Here is a 17,093-nt window from a genome sequence, read left to right on the forward strand (position 1 = left end):
GACTGCATGGTCGCTTTTGCCGAATGGAGGGTGATATATTAAATTGTCAATATCGTTTTCTTGCCTAGTAAATATGAGATCTAGCATTGAGGGCACATTGAGTCCTCTTCTTGTGGTGCTTTCCCTTACATGCTGCATTAGGAAAAACTCTTGCACAAGATCCAGGAGCTTTTGGTCCCAACAGCTTTCTTGGCTTATTATATCTAGAGTATTCCAATTTATATTTGTATTAAAATCTCCGGTTAGTATAATTCTTTTCGATTTCTCTTCCATTTTATGTAGTAATGCTCTTAAACTCTGAATTGTACTCTCCGCCAGGTCCTCATATTCGTCTCTTTCCCATGTGTTTGATCTGGGTGGCATGTACAAATTGGCTACAATTACTTTCCCTTCAGATGTATTTATCTCAACTGCAATCAGTTCTACTTGTGAGGGTATATCTAATTCTATTTCTTTGACTTTTAGATTTTTCTTAGTTAATATTATAATTCCTCATCCTTTTTTTTAAGTTCCTATCTCTTCTCCATATATTATATTCCTCTAAGTTTAAGATGTCATTCGATATCCTTGGTGTTAATTTTGTTTCAGTTAAGCATATTATATGTGGTTTATTTTCTCTGACATAATCATTCATCTCTAATAATTTAGATACCATTCCATCCACATTTGAGTACATCAACGTAATCATCTTGTTTATATACTTGTCATGACATGGTTCTACTACCTTCCTCCTTTTTATTCCTCCTGTTTATGTACCACTTTCGTACCTGCAGTCCAGTTACTTTGTAAAAAAAATGTGGTCTCCTCCTCTGATTTTCCCTCATTTTTTGTTTTTGCTTCCTCTCTCTTCTCTTTCAATAATTCCAGTTCCTCTTGTGTTAGGCATCTTTTTATCCATACATTTCTGAAATCGTCTTTTTCCATAAGATTCTTTGCATTTTTTAGTATCTCCTCCACTGTGTTTACACTCTGGAAGGTTACCTTTAGGGGTCTTGATTTACTTCTCTCGTACTTCCCTAACCTTTTGTGTTCCTCTATGACTTTACTACAGATTTCCTCTGATACTTCTTTCAATATGCCCATTACATTTGCCATCTCCTTTTGTCTCTTGAGATCTTGTTTTTTACTTCTTCCTCTTCTATACCAGTGATTACTATAGATTTGTTAATATCTACTGAATCTCTGACTAACTTAGGATTGTTTTGGATTATTCTTTTCACTTCCTTTTTAATGCTTTTTTCTTCTACCCTTGTTTCTAAGTCTTTATTTACTTTCACCATTTCAGCATATGTAGTTTCCACATCATTTTTGTAGCTTTGCACAGCTTCATTCACCTGTGTTATCTTCTCCTCAGTATCACTGCTCTGATCTATCAGACTGCTTACCTGCCTAATTGTCTCTGTATCACTTTTGAACTCTTCCATAATACTCTCGTGGTTGACTACTGTACTTGCCATTTCACTAATTTTTCTCCTAAGTGTACGCACTTCAACTGATAGCTCTTCTATAATTATGTCTTTCTTGTTGACTTCCTTTCCTATCTATCTATCTATATACCTAGGCTGCTTCCCCCAAGGAAAGGGAGGTAGCCGAGACAGGACGACTCACTCTCCATTTACTCATCCATTCAAACACATTCATTCGCATCTTAGCCCCAAAGGGGAGAATGGACAGATCCTCACCGCATCACACCGCACAAGGGTCAACTGTGCAATGCAAGCAGTGACATCCTCAGCAGGGCCCGACAGCAGAACTGGTTTACCCCTGCCACATCATAACAGACCCATCCCCTTACCTGCACCTGACCTGACTAGCTGATCAGACCAAATGCGGGAGAATATCCCCTCAGGGCTGCGTCATCACTTATTCATTCTCAATTTCTCTCCATTTATTTCTGTCACGCACAGCCACTCTTCCTTGCTCAACAGACATCCCTCTCGCATCCAGCGCTCTCTTCACACTGTCCATCCATCCTATTCGTGGTCTTCCTCTCAGTCTTACACCTCTCACATCAGATCTAGTTATCTTTTTCTTTTGCACGTGCATCTGTTTCTTACTTTCATCAATTTCACTTTGAAAAGCAGTCTCAAGCCTGTGTAGTACTCGCTCAGCCAGTGTGTTACGAGTCTCCATTTCAACCAGTTCTTGGTAGAAATCATCGTCCTGCTTTCTACCTTTATCCCTTTTCTTTTCCAAATTTGCTTTACTAAAGTATGTGTTCATGTTGCAGTACTAAAAACACATATGGTACTTAAATTCCCTGGGGCAGATTGTAGACTAAACAATGATCAGCTGACTGTGCGCATTCTTACTCTAATTTGTTTTCTTTTCTGTTTGAACAAGTCCTGCTTTAAAACTTCTTTTTTGTTTTATATATTAGAACACCATTTGGTCTAACCTGGTACAGAGCTTGACTCATATAAAGATACAAATTTAGGTAATGCCTCTGGCCAGGTTAGCCGTTTATGGAGCGATGTCGGCGTGCGTCTGGTCTCCTCCATGCCTTGTGTGTGTGTGTGTCCTGACCAGCCTCTAAAGTGTGTAATACGGTGCAAACACAAACCACTGGGGGTAATGAGGGAGTGCTGATGAAAAAGCTCATGTGTGCTGTGAAAAACAGGAAAAAAGCCCACTGGCTACACCACGCCCCACATGCAAGACGCCCGTGCTCTCACACACACACACATACACACACACACACACACACATACACACACAAGAAAAATACATGGATATGGGAACAAATCATAGGGGGAAAATGGGGGTGTACTGACGAAGAAAGAGAGAGAGAGAACACCGGTGGGAGATAGGACACAATGACGGTTCCGCTCAGGTCGCCACAGGGCAGTTGAGGGTGGGGTTGCCAGAAATCAAGTGTGCAGAGTGAATTGCACCTATTTCCTTTGTCTAATAAATCTATTTCCATACTCATGAGATGTGATTATAGAAGATGACTAACAGTCTGTTGTCGGATGAGGTCGAGGAAGCCTAATGTTCAAATATTGTGGGTGATGTACCAGGGTTGTCACTTTAGCGGGGTTAAGTTTCAGATTTCCTGCATTCCTCGCATTCCTCTGACATTGTATAGTACGGAAGACATGGATATGGATGAAAGAGTTATGCTCAAGTCATATAGGCACACATACATATGGACTGGATAACAACTGGCTAAAATGCTGTCATTATTATTCTGTGGTGGCTTATATAAGGGTGGTTTCAATATAGCGGGGTCAAGGTTCAGGTAAATTATCCTGCCTTCCTCAGATTCATTTGAAACTGTACAGTACTGAATGTTATAAGCATGGATATGGGTTACAGGGTTATGGTCAAGTCATATAGACACATAACTGTACATGGGATAATAGCTAGCTGTATATCGCGAAATAAAAAATATAGCACAGAACATAACATGAATTGGAACAGTAAGCCAAATAAAACAAAAATGGCTTATAGACTTGTAGTAAATAAGTTAGCACAAAATGGGACATGATAACATGATTTACAAAACATAACAAAACTGAACAGTATGACAAACATAGCAGTGACTGACAGACTTGTAGTATATAATTTGGTAGGTGGTGGCGACCATTATCCACTCACTTGATGTAGTGCTGCCTACTTCTTCCTTAGCCTTTATCATTCTTTTTCTGTGCCTGCCCTCCTCTCTTCCTATTTCTTCCATCCTTCTTGTCACTTCTTATTGTTTTTCTTTCCTTTACAGGTGGCTTTATGTTTAGTGACAAGCCAAATGGTTTCCTGTAAGCCAAGAAACCATTTACAGTGCTGGGTGGCAACCATATAACCAAACCATACGTGCTCCCTACATGTCAATAAGTGGGTTGGTGGAGGGTTCATGCCCTCCCCGTAAAACAACTAACTTAAAGTCAAATGATCACCCCTTATAGGATTATGGCGTCTGACAATAGAGAGATAGACAGGAAAGGCCTGTAAAGAAAGTACTATTGATAATAAAAATTACAAAACATGAAATTCAATAGTATGACAAATATACAAGTGACTTATAGACTTGTAATACATAAATTAGCATAAAAAGGACCAGGAAAGAAAGTGCTACTGATACACGAGTATATTATAAAATTACACGAGTTTATTATAATGTACTGTACAGTACTGAATATGCAATGACAGTACTGTGTGTGTGTGTGTGTGTGTGTGTGTGTATGTGTGTGTGTTACCTAATTGTTCTTACCTAATTGTATCTTTACAGGAATGAGTCAAGCTCGTACTGTCCCGTGTCTTAAACCATATGTATCGTACATATCCTTAAATTTGTGAATTGTTTTGGCACGCACGATTTCATTCGGTAGTGCATTCCATTGATCAATTGCTCTGTTTGGGAAACTGAATTTCCTTACGTCTTTATCACCTCTCTTTTTATGCAGTTTTTTTGCAGTGTCCTCTTGCTGATGCTTCTCCATATGTTAAGTAATCATTTATGTCAATTTTCTCCTTCCCTGATATGCACTTATATAGCATGATCATGTCACCTCTTTTCCTTCTCTCCTGTAGTGTTGGTAGATTCAGTTAATTTAGTCTTTCTTCGTAGCTTAGGTCCCTTAAGCTTGGTATCCATCTTGTAGCGGCCCTTTGAACTTTTTCAATCTTGCCTATGTGTTTTTTGAGATGAGGACTCTAGACTACTGATGCATATTCCAGGGTTGGTCTAATGAATGATGTTATTATCCTTCTTAGCATGTCTTCATTTATGTATGTGAATGCTATTCTCATATTTGCAAGCAGTGTATACATGTTCCGTACCTTCTCGCTGATGTGGTCAGCCGGAGATAGTCTGTTATTGATAATCACACCTAGGTCTTTCTCTCTTTCTGGTGTGTATAGGGTTTTATTTCCTAACTTATAATCCCAATCAGGTCTTTTTCCAGTTTTACCAAACTTGATTACATGACACTTGTCCACACTGAATTCCATTTGCCATGTATTACTCCATTCATGAAGTTTATTTAATTCTTCTTGTAGCTCTTTACAAGAGTCTGTGTTAGTAATTCTCCTTTGTATTTTTGCATCATCTGCAAACATATTCAGATAGCTCTCATTTCCAGTGTTACTGTGTATATAAATTATATACACTAAAAACATGATTGGTGCCAGCATTGAACCCTGTAGTACTCCACTAGTCACTTCTTTCCATGATGAGTAGTTTCCTCTTAGTACTGTTCTCATTTCTCTTTTTATGAGAAAATCTTGCATCCAACAAACAGTTTGCCTCGAATTCCTCCTTGATGGTACAGTTTCCATAAAAGTCTTTGGTGTGGTACTGTGTCAAAAGCTTTCTTGAAATCTAAATAGATACTGTCTACCCATCCTTCTCTTTCCTGTATTGTGTTTGTTACTCTGTCATAGTAGCTCAACAGATTAGTAACACATGATTTTCCTTTTCTGAAACCAAACTGTCTTTCTGTTATCATACTGTGTTCTTCTAGATGATTTACCCAAGCTTTTCTTATAAGCTGTTCTAATACCTTGCTTACAACTCTGGTCAGTGATACTGGTCGGTAGTTGAGTGGATTTTGTCTATTTCCTTTCTTGAATAAGGGGACAATATTTGCTTTCTTCCAAATATCAGGTAGTTTACCTTGACTCAAGGATTTCTTGAAAATTAAAAATAATGGTTTACTTAACTCCTTTGCACATTCTCGTAGTACCCAACTTGAAATTTCATCAGGACCACTTGCTTTTCCTCTGTCTAATTTACTTAACTCCTCCTGTATTACTTTTTCTGCTATTTATAAATCTGGTAGTATGTGTGGACATGCATGTTCCACATAGTCCCTCTCAAAATTATTTTCTTCTGTATAAACTAATTGGAAATTCTTATTTAGTGCTTCACAAATATCTTTCTCTTGCGTATGAGTGATTCCCTCGTCCGAAAGGATTGAATTATATCTTTTACTTTGGTTTTGCTTCTGATGTAGCTGTAAAACAGCTTTGATTGATCACTACTTTTATTTATTATATCCTCCTCAAACTGTTTTGGGGCTTCCCCCCTTATTCTTGTATAATCGATTCTTGCCTGCTTGTAATTATTATACGCCCTTTCACTATTGTGTCTTCTGTATCTATTCCACAACAAATTTCTTCTTTCTTTTGATTTTTTACATTCTGTATTGAACCATTTCTGTATTTCTGTATTTTCTGTGTGTGTGCGTGTGTGTGTGTGTGTGTGTGTGTGTGTGTGTGTGTGTGTGTGTGTACTTACCTAATTGTACTTACCTAATTGTATCTTTACAGGAATGAGTCAAGCTCGTACTGTCCCGTGTCTTAAACCATATTTATCGTACATATCCTTAAATTTGTGAATTGTTTTGGCACACACTATTTCATTCAGTAGTGCATTCCATTGATCAATTGCTCTGTTTGGGAAACTGAATTTCCTTACGTCTTTATCACCTCTCTTCTTATGCAGTTTTTTGCAGTGTCCTCTTCCTGATGCTTCTCCATATGTTAAGTAATCATTTGTGTCTATTTTCGCCTTTCCTGATATGCATTTATATAGCATTATCATGTCACCTCTTTTCCTTCTCTCCTGTAGTGTTGGTAGATTCAGTTTATTTAGTCTTTCTTCGTAGCTTAGGTCCCTTAAGCTTGGTATCCATCTTGTAGCGGCCCTTTGAACTTTTTCAATCTTGTCTATGTGCTTTTTGAGATGAGGACTCCAGACTACTGATGCTTATCCAGGGTTGGTCTAATGAATCATGTTATTATCCTTCTTAGCATGTCTTCATTTATGTATGTGAATGCTATTCTCATATTTGCAAGCAGTGTATACATGTTCCGTGCCTTCTCGCTGATGTGGTCAGCCGGAGATAGTCTGTTATTGATAATCACACCTAGGTCTTTCTCTCTTTCTGATGTATATAGGGTTTTATTTCCTAACGTATAATCCCAATCAGGTCTTTTTCCACTTTTACCAAACTTGATTACATGACACTTGTCCACATTGAATTCCATTTGCCATGTACTACTCCATTCATGAAGTTTATTTAATTCTTCTTGTAGCTCTTTACAAGAGTCTGTGTTAATAATTCTCCTTTGTATTTTGCATCATCTGCAAACATATTCAGATAGCTCTCATTTCCAGTGTTACTGTTTATATCATTTATATACACTAAAAACATGATTGGTGCCAGCACTGAACCCTGTGGTACTCCACTGGTCACTTCTTTCCAGGATGAGTAGTTTCCTCTTAGTACTGTCCTCATTTCTCTTTTTATGATAAAGTCTTGCATCCAACAAAACAGTTTGCCTCGAATTCCTCCTTGATGGTACAGTTTCCATAGAAGTCTTTGGTGTGGTACTAATTGTATCTTTACAGGAATGAGTCAAGCTCGTACTGTCCCGTGTCTTAAACCATATTTATCGTACATATCCTTAAATTTGTGAATTGTTTTAGCACACACAATTTCATTCGGTAGTCCATTCCACTGATCAATTGCTCTATTTGGGAAACTAAATTTCCTTACGTCTTTATCACCTCTCTTTTTATGCAGCTTTTTGCAGTGTCGTCTTGCTGATGCTTCCCCATATGTTAAGTAATCATTTATGTCTATTTTCTCCTTCCCTGATATGCATTAATAGACCATAATCATGTCACCTCTTTTCCTTCTCTCCTGTAGTGTTGGTAGATTCAGTTTATTTAGTCTTTCTTCGTAGCTTAGGTCTCTTAAGATTGGTATCCATCTTGTAGCGGCCCTTTGAACTTTTTCAATCTCGTCTATGTGTTTTTGGAGATGAGGACTCCAGACTACTGATGCATACTCCAGGGTTGGTCTGATGAATGATATTATCTTTCTTAACATGTCTTCATTTATGTATGTAAACGCTATTCTTATATTGGCAAGCAGTATATACATGTTCCGTACCTTCTCACTGATGTGGTCAGCCGGAGATAGTCTGTTATTGATAATCACACCTAGGTCCTTATCTCTTTCTGATGTGTGTAGGGTTTTATTTCCTAATGTATAATCCCAATCAGGTCTTTTTCCTCTTTTACCAAACTTGGTTACACGACACTTGTCCACACTGAATTCCATTTGCCATGTATTACTCCATTCATGAAGTTTATTTAATTCTTCTTGTAGCTCTTTACAAGAGTCTGTGTTAGTAATTCTCCTTTGTATTTTTGCATCATCCGCAAACATATTTAGATAACTTTCATTTCCATTGTTACTGTCTGTATCATTTATATACAGTAAAAGCATGATTGGTGCCAGCACTGAGCCCTGTGGGACTCCACTAGTCACTTCTTTCTATGATGAGTAATTTCCCCTTAGTACTGTTCTCTTTTTTCTTTTTATGAGAAAATCTTTCATCCAGCAATACAGTTTGCCTCGAATTCCTCATTGATGGTACAGTTTCCATAAAAGTCTTTGGTGTGGTACTGTGTCAAATTCTTTCTTGAAATCTAAATAGATACTGTCCACCCATCCTTCTCTTTCCTGTAATGTGTCTGTTACTGTCATAGTAGCTCAACAAATTAGTAACACATGATTTTCCTTTTCTGAAACCAAACAGTGTTTCTGCTATCATACTGTGTTCTTCTAGGTGATTTACCCAAGCTTTTGTTATAAGCTAAAAATACCTTGCTTACAACACTGGTTATTGATACTAGTCGGTAGTTAAGTGGATTTTGTCTATTCCCTTTCTTGAATAAAGGAAGATGTTTGCTTTCTTCCAAATATCAGGTAGTTTACCTTGACTCAAGGATTTCTTGAAAATTAAAAATAATGGTTTATTTAACTCCTTTGCACATTCACGAAGCACCCAACATGAAATTTCATCAGGACCATTTGCTTTTCCTTTGTCTGATTTACTTAGCTCCTCCTGTATTTCTTTTTCTGATGTTTGTATATCTGGTAGTATGTGTGGGCATGCATGTTCCACATAACCCTTCTCAAAATTTCTTTCCTCTGTAAAAACTGATTGGAAATTCTTGTTTAGTGCTTCACAAATATCCTTCTCTTGTGTATAGGCGATTCCATCGTCCGTAATGGATTGTATTTTATCTTTTACTTTGGTTTGGCTTCTGATGTAGCTGTAAAATAGCTTCGCTTGATCACTACTTTTATTTATGATATCCTCCTCAAACTGTTTTTGGGCTTCCCTCCTTATTCTTGTATAATCGTTTCTTGCCTGTTTGTGATTATTATATGCCCTTTCACTATTGTGTCTTCTGTATCTATTCCACAACAAATCTCTTTTTTCTTTTTTTTTTACATTCTGTATTGAACCATTTCTTTATTTTCTTTTCTGCTTCTTTGTGCTGTGGGATGTACTTCTGGACTCCTATTTCATAAAGTTCACAGAATTTTTCATATATAGCATTTAAATCTTGTCCTCTAAGCTCCTTTTCTCAAGCTATTTCTAAGAAGTACTTCATTACGTCATGATACTTTCTCTTTTTATAGTTTAGGCTCTTTTTGTAACTTTCATTGCTGTTATCTATGTCATATGCAATCCTGAAATTGCAATTTAGTACTGCATGGTCGCTTTTGCCGAATGGAGGGTGATATATTAAATTGTCAACATCGTTTTCTTGCCTAGTAAATATGAGATCTAGCATTGAGGGCACATTGAGTCCTCTTCTTGTGGTGCTTTCCCTTACATGCTGCATTAGGAAAAACTCTTGCACAAGATCCAGGAGCTTTTGGTCCCAACAGCTTTCTTGGCTTATTATATCTAGAGTATTCCAATTTATATTTGTATTAAAATCTCCGGTTAGTATAATTCTTTTCGATTTCTCTTCCATTTTATGTAGTAATGCTCTTAAACTCTGAATTGTACTCTCCGCCAGGTCCTCATATTCGTCTCTTTCCCATGTGTTTGATCTGGGTGGCATGTACAAATTGGCTACAATTACTTTCCCTTCAGATGTATTTATCTCAACTGCAATCAGTTCTACTTGTGAGGGTATATCTAATTCTATTTCTTTGACTTTTAGATTTTTCTTAGTTAATATTATAATTCCTCCTCCTTTTTTTATGTTCCTGTCTCTTCTCCATATATTATATTCCTCTAAGTTTAGGATGTCATTCGATATCCTTGGTGTTAATTTTGTTTCAGTTAGGCATATTATATGTGGTTCATTTTCTCTGACATAATCATTCATCTCTAATAATTTAGATACCATTCCATCCACATTTGAGTACATCAACTTAATCATCTTGTTTATATACTTATCATGATGTGTGTGTGTGTGTGTGTGTGTGTGTGTGTGTGTGTGTGCGTGTGTGTGTGTGTGTGTATGTGTGTGTGTGTGTGTGTGTGTGTGATTTGTATCTACGTTCGTATGTGTGTGTGTGTGTGTGTGTGTGTGTGTGTGTGTGTGCATACAAGTGTTGTAAAGGTGGGTAATAATCTGGGTAAAGACAGGAGAAATGATGGATGGGAAGGAAAGAGGAGTGATGTTTTGAGTCTCCTCACCCCGCCTCCCTAACTCAAAACATCACCCCTCTTTCCTTCCCATCTATCCTTTCTCCTCTCTTCACCCAGATTATTACCCACCTATACAACACTTGTACACACACACACACACACACACACACACACACAGAGTAGGTGCATTGCACGCCTGTCATTCCATCTCAAAGTGACGGCCTTGCCGAACTTCTCGCTCTAGATGAATAGGTCCCTCTTTTTTGGTCTCTTTCGTTGCTTCCGGCTTCTCTCGTGGTGGACTTGAGCTGCTATTTATCATCTGGTGTATCATTCGAACTGGGGTATCAGGCAGGGTCTTCTCTCCATTGAACTTTGGCATAAACTTCCTGTATGTCCATACAGTTCCACATGACCCAGTTTTGTTATCAGGTAGGAACTGACAGAGTGCAGGGCTAGTATACCAACCGTCAGTATAAAGAATATGACCCCTGCCCATGTAGTCTGCAATCATCTTTTTGACGACAGCACCAGACTTGCCCATGGGGTCTTTCTTGCTGACATTAGGTATATCTATGTGCCTGTGTACACAATTATGTCGAGCACAAATTCTTTCTCACAGACACAGAGCACAAACAGTTTTATGTCAAAGCGACGTCTCTTGGATGAGATGTTTGTTAGCTAATTAGTGACACTGAGAACTTGTCTTGTATGTGTGTGTGTGTGTGTGTCCCGAGCAGCCACTAAACTGTAAATCGGTGCAAACACGAACCACAGGGGAAAAAGGGGGAATCCTGATGAAAAAGCTCATGTGTGCTGTGAAAAAACAGAAAAAAAGCCCACTGGCTACACCATGCTCTTCATGCAAAATGCCCGTGCTCTGACACACACACACACACACACACACACACACACATATATATATATATATATATATATATATATATATATATATATATATATATATATAGTTACATAGCCTATGATTTCATCATCCTTTGTATAATTCTAACTTACAGTATGCTGCATGTTTGATCACGATTCGCCTCGTGGCTTCCATAGTGACCAGGCTTCCGTGTTCTACCTCACTCCCCCCTTCTCCCCCTTATAGTAGAGTAAGTCGTTCTTTCTGTTGTTCAGAGCAGGAGTGTCAACTCTTCGTCCTCTGTGCCCCCATTTGCACGTCCTTCTTGTAAGTTGAATCAAGCTCTGCCGGCCCCCTGTATAGTGAGCTCAGTCTCTGCATTAATTGCCACTTGGATCTACTCCTCATTAGGTTCAAATCTCTGTCCTCCCCTGTATAGTGTATTATCTTTGTGAGTGCTCAGGAAGTCTCCAACCATCTAGCTGCTGTATAATTTGAGTATAAGTGTTGTTACCATTTTTCTTGTACTGTGTGGCCTGGGGCGTTGGTTCGTGGGCCTGGTGAGTTTTTTTGTGATTCATGTGGAGTTTTTTGTGTCAGCCATTATTAATAATATTTTGTATCTGTAATAATATATCTTGCTTTAACTGGGCATTATCCGGTTTTCTCATTTATCAGGGTTGACTTAGATAAATTTGTTCTTGCTAAATTCGTGTTAATAGAGGCTATTGCAGTTAACCATATATTTAACCTGTTTTTTCCATTACATTATCCTTATGAGTCCTGAATGTTTTGTTGTTAGTTTGAGCATTAAACTTTAACTTGTAATTTTACCTAACTCTTTTGTTTTGAACCTGGAACTTTGCGGGACAGTAGTGATTTTAGTGTTCGCACTTGAAGTATTCATTATCTCTGTTCTGTAACATAAATTTGGCGACCTCGCCAGGATATTCAGGATATCATCATAAGGATATTGCTTGATATTTTGTGACTGTGATTTATTCATGATGTATACTATTACTACTCTTGATGAAGCCAAAGATTTTTTGTCAAATGTGCAAACAGTGTGTGATGTAGAAAACAGAACAAAGAATGAACTTAAGCTTGTTGCTCAACAATTGGGAATTGCTGTTCGCTCTCATCATTCTAAAGATCAAATTGTTGACATGATTAATAAAAACTTGTTTAATGTAACTCCTCCAGATGAGCAAACGCAGATTGAAACAGCTAAGTTACAGCTAGCCCTGCAGGAGGCTCGTGCTAAGGAGGCTGAGTCTCAGGCTCGTATTCAGGAGGTACAGGCACAAATTGAAATTGCTAGGATTCAGGCAGACCATGAGTATTGCATGAAACAAAGTGGAACTGGATCATCTAGCTCTGATGATTTTGATGTGGCTAAAAATTTTAAACTTGTCCCTACTTTTAATGAATCTGATTTAACAAAGTATTTTCAGTTGTTTGAGAGGGTAGCTACAGGTTTTAATTGGCCCAAAAAGTATTGGCCAGTGCTCCTACAGAGTGTTCTCACCGGTAAAGCTCAAGTAACTTATGCATCTTTGCCTCAGGATCAATCTGATAATTATGATGTAGTTAAGAGCTTGATTTTTAAGGCCTATGAGCTTGTTCCTGAAGCTTGTAGAGTAAAATTTAGGACAACTTATAAACAAGTAAGCAATCCCATGTTGAGTATGCAAAAATCAAAGAAGATCTGTTAGAGCAGTGGTTAAATTCTAAGAATGTAATTTCTGATTTTGATAAATTTAAGCAGATGATTTTGCTGGAGGACTTCAAAAGGTGTATTAATAAAGATGTAAGCTTATATCTTGATGAGAAAAGAATAGATAATTTGTCTGATGCTGCAATTTTAGCTGATGAATAATTTATGTTCTCACTCACAAGAGAGATTCTTGAGAAAAAAAAGAATGCTGAGAGTAAGTACGTTGCCTCTAGTCAGAGTACAGGTAACAGGAAAGAGAATAAAGATGATGTTTCTCAGGAAGTAAATACCAGCTTCACCTCTAGATTTCAAAAACGTAAATGTACTTATTGTAGTAAGCTTGGTCATACTACGGAGAAATGTTTCAGAAGACAGCGTGCTGTGAACAAAAAGGAGTCTTTAAATATTCAGTCAATTGGTCTAGTGTCCACCCTTGAGAGTTCCCAGAATTCTTTAACCGAGTTAACTGAACCTGCTTTGAGAGGTAAATTAAATTCTCATGATGAAGTTGGTAGTAGGATGAGTGAAAACGGAGTGAGGTTTGGAAGCTTCTGTCTAGCAAATGACTTAGTCATCGGGGGCACACTCTTTCAGCATTGCAATATACACAAGACAACTTGGGTGTCGCCATGTGGAAAATATAAAAATCAGATTGATCACATTGCTATCAGTAGGAGGCATAGAAGTTCTCTGCTAGATGTTCATGTTAAACGGGGAGCGGATACTGGTAGTGACCATCAACTCAGCATTGCAAAAATAAGGTTTAAACTTAAAAATCTGAAGAAGGAAAAATCTGGTGTTGGTAGATACGATATTGTTAAGCTTAGAAGGGAAGGAGAAGAAAAGGAGGAATTCAGATTAGAATGCAGAAATAGGTTTTTGGTGTTGGAAACGTTGGAAGAGGGGGAGAGAAGTGTAGATGAGATGTGGGAGGATGTGAACAAAGTTTTGCATGAGACTGCTGAATGTACGATTGGAAGGAGACATAGATTCAGGAGAAAGAAATGGATATCAGAGGAAACGTGGGATATGATAAAAAAGAGAGGTGAGGCTAAATTGAGGAGTGAGATGCAATGCATTGATGAACGAGAGATTGAATTAGGAAGAGCTGCGTACTGGAGTTTGAATTCAGAAGTAAGAAGGTTAGCTAGGAGAGATAAAAGAAGATGTGTGGATGAAAAGGTTGCAGAGACTGAAATCTTAATAAACAAAAATGATGGACAGAGTCAAAGAATAGCATATGAATCGATTAGAGAACTGAGTGGTAATGCAGGTAAACGCAAGGAAATACCAGTTAGAGACAGGGAAGGAAATTTACTGACCAAAGATGGAGATATTAAAACTAGATGGAAAGAGCATTTTGAGACAGTTCTTAATAGACCAATACCACCAGAAGAGGATATACCGTCTGCTCAGGAAGATTTAAATATAGAAACAGGAGAGTTGAGGCTTGCAGAAGTGGAGAAAGCAGTAAAACAGTTAAAGAATAATAAGGCACCAGGGGAGGATGGTTTATTTCCGGAAATGTTTAAAGTGGAGGGGGATAGATTAATAATAATCTTGACCAAGCTATTCAATAAGATATGGGTGACGGGGTTACTACCATCAGTTTGGAAGAATGGTGTAATTGTTAAAGTTCCAAAGAAGGGAGACCTGAGTGAATGTGGTAATTGGAGGGGAATCTCTTTGTCACCGATAGCTTTGAAAGTTTTCAGTAGAGTGTTGTTAAATAGGTTGGAGCCGGTGGTTGAGGGTATTCTGAGGGATGAACAGGCTGGTTTTAGAAAGGGACGTGGTTGCAATGATCAGATCTTTATAGTTAGGCATTTGATGCAGCAAGTTAATGAAATGAGAGTACCGTTAAGTCTTTGTTTTGTTGATTTTGAAAAGGCTTTTGATAGTGTTTCGAGAGAGACTATGGGGAAGATCATGAGACATTATGGAATACCAGAGGAGTTTGTGAGGGTCATTATGAACATGCATGAGGACACATTTTGTAAAGTGATGGTTGATGGTTGTCTGAGTGATTCGTTTGAAGTCAAGTCCGGAGTAATTCAAGGTGGTGTTCTATCGCCTTTACTATTTATATTGGTCATTGATTACATTATGAAACGCGTTGGAACAGAAACCGGTGCAGGTATACTTTGGGGAGAGAACAGGAAACTTTTGGATTTAGATTATGCAGATGATATAGTTTTGATTTGTGATGGGCCAGAAGAGATGCAGAGAGTGTTGGACTGTTTGGTGAGTGAAGGTCGCAAGGTGGGTTTGGTTATTAATTGTGGAAAAACTGAAATAATCAATATGAATATGGAAAATGCACGGGAATGTGTAATTGGAGGTATGGTTGTAAAGCAAGTTGATAGGTTTAAATATTTAGGTACTTATTTAGCCAAGGATGGTTCTTTGAACTTTGAATTCGAGGAAAGGTTAAAGAAGGCTAATCAGGCAATGGGAATGCTTAAAAATATTTGGAATAATAACAATTTCTCTGTGCATACAAAAATCAAACTTTATAAGGTAATGGTTAGGAGTATCTTAATTTATGGACACGAGTCTTGGTACAGCACAGTGACTATGGAAAATAAATTCTTGGTGTTTGAAAATAAAGCACTTAGAAGAATATTAGGAGTTAAGTGGTGGGAAAGGATACCAAATAGTAGAATTAGAGAAATAACGGGAGTGCAGCCGATCGATGAATATGTTAGATTCTCACGATGGAAGTGGCTAGGACATGTGTACAGGAGACAGGGAATAGTACGAGGTACACCAGGGTGGGTGGCACTTGGTAGGAGAGGTAGAGGAAGGCCAAAAGAGACGTGGGTGAGGACAATGAGACGGGAAGCTGGAGATGAGTGTTGGGGAGATCTTGAGGAGTTAGCACAAGATAGGATGTGGTGGTGTGAGTTCATCGAGGCCCTATGCATCCCCGCGGGTGCCACAGGAAATGATTGATTGATTGATTGATGAAGCTCCTCTTTTGAGCAGTAACGTGGGTGACACTCTCAAGAGTTCATGTGCTAATTTCCTGTCTGATGGTTTTGTCAGTCCTCTGGACAATAATGACAGGAAATCAGTTAAAATAGATCATGATACAGGTGCTCGCCAATCCCTTATGCTGACCAGTGTTCTAAGCTCTAATAATTCCTCTGATGAAACTGTAATCTTACAAGGTGTAGGGAATAATTACTTCTCTGTCCCTCTGTGAAGAGTGAATATAGAGTCTGGTTTTGTTAATGGTTCCGTTATGGTTGGGTTGGTTGAGACACTCCCAATGTCAGGTGTAACTTTCTTACTTGGAAATGATATTGGTGGAAGTCAAGTGTGTCCAGCTCCTCAGTTGTCTAGTGAACCAGTGACTGCGACCCAGGATTGTGATATCCCTGATGTGTTCTCTGCATGTTCTGTCACTAGGGCTAAGTCTAAAGTTACTGGTGACTTAGAGGATAATGATGATGATGATGTTATCCTAGCTGACACTTTTCTTGCTAATTTGGACCACTCACCATATGAGGCAGTACCCCGTAGTGTTGATAATTTGTCTCGTCAAGAGTTGGTTGAGTTGCAGGTTGCTGACCCTGAGTTGATAGGTCTAGCTAACTCTGCTTGCAGTGAGGAAGAGTCAGCTGGTGCTTCTACTTGTTATTATATAAAGTCAGGAGTACTTATGAGAAAGTGGAGACCCCCAACAGCATCAGCCGACTGTGAATGGGAGGTTGTACATCAAGTTGTCATCCCTCGTGTTTGTAGGCAGGATATCATTAGAGTGGCTCATGATTCCAGTTTGGCAGGACACCTTGGAGTGAGGAAGACTGTGGCACGCATTTTGAAACACTTCTACCGGCCAGGTATCTTCAGAGATGTTTCCTGGTATTTTACGTCTTGTCACACCTGTCAAGTTGTGGGGAAGTGTAATAAGACCGAAAAGGTTGCACCTCTAGTTCCCATTCCTCTTTTTGAGGCGCCATTCACCCGTGTGTTGGTGGATACTATGGGCCCTCTTCCTAAGACTTCTTCAGGATTTTCTTATGTGTTGACCCTTATTGATATGACTACTCGTTATCCTGAAGGCATTCCACTTAGAAATATCTCTGCAAA

The sequence above is a fragment of the Coenobita brevimanus genome, chromosome 12 (assembly GCF_032717465.1).
Source record: "Coenobita brevimanus isolate Jiangsu-jjx chromosome 12, ASM3271746v2, whole genome shotgun sequence".
NCBI classification, from domain to species: domain Eukaryota; kingdom Metazoa; phylum Arthropoda; class Malacostraca; order Decapoda; family Coenobitidae; genus Coenobita; species Coenobita brevimanus.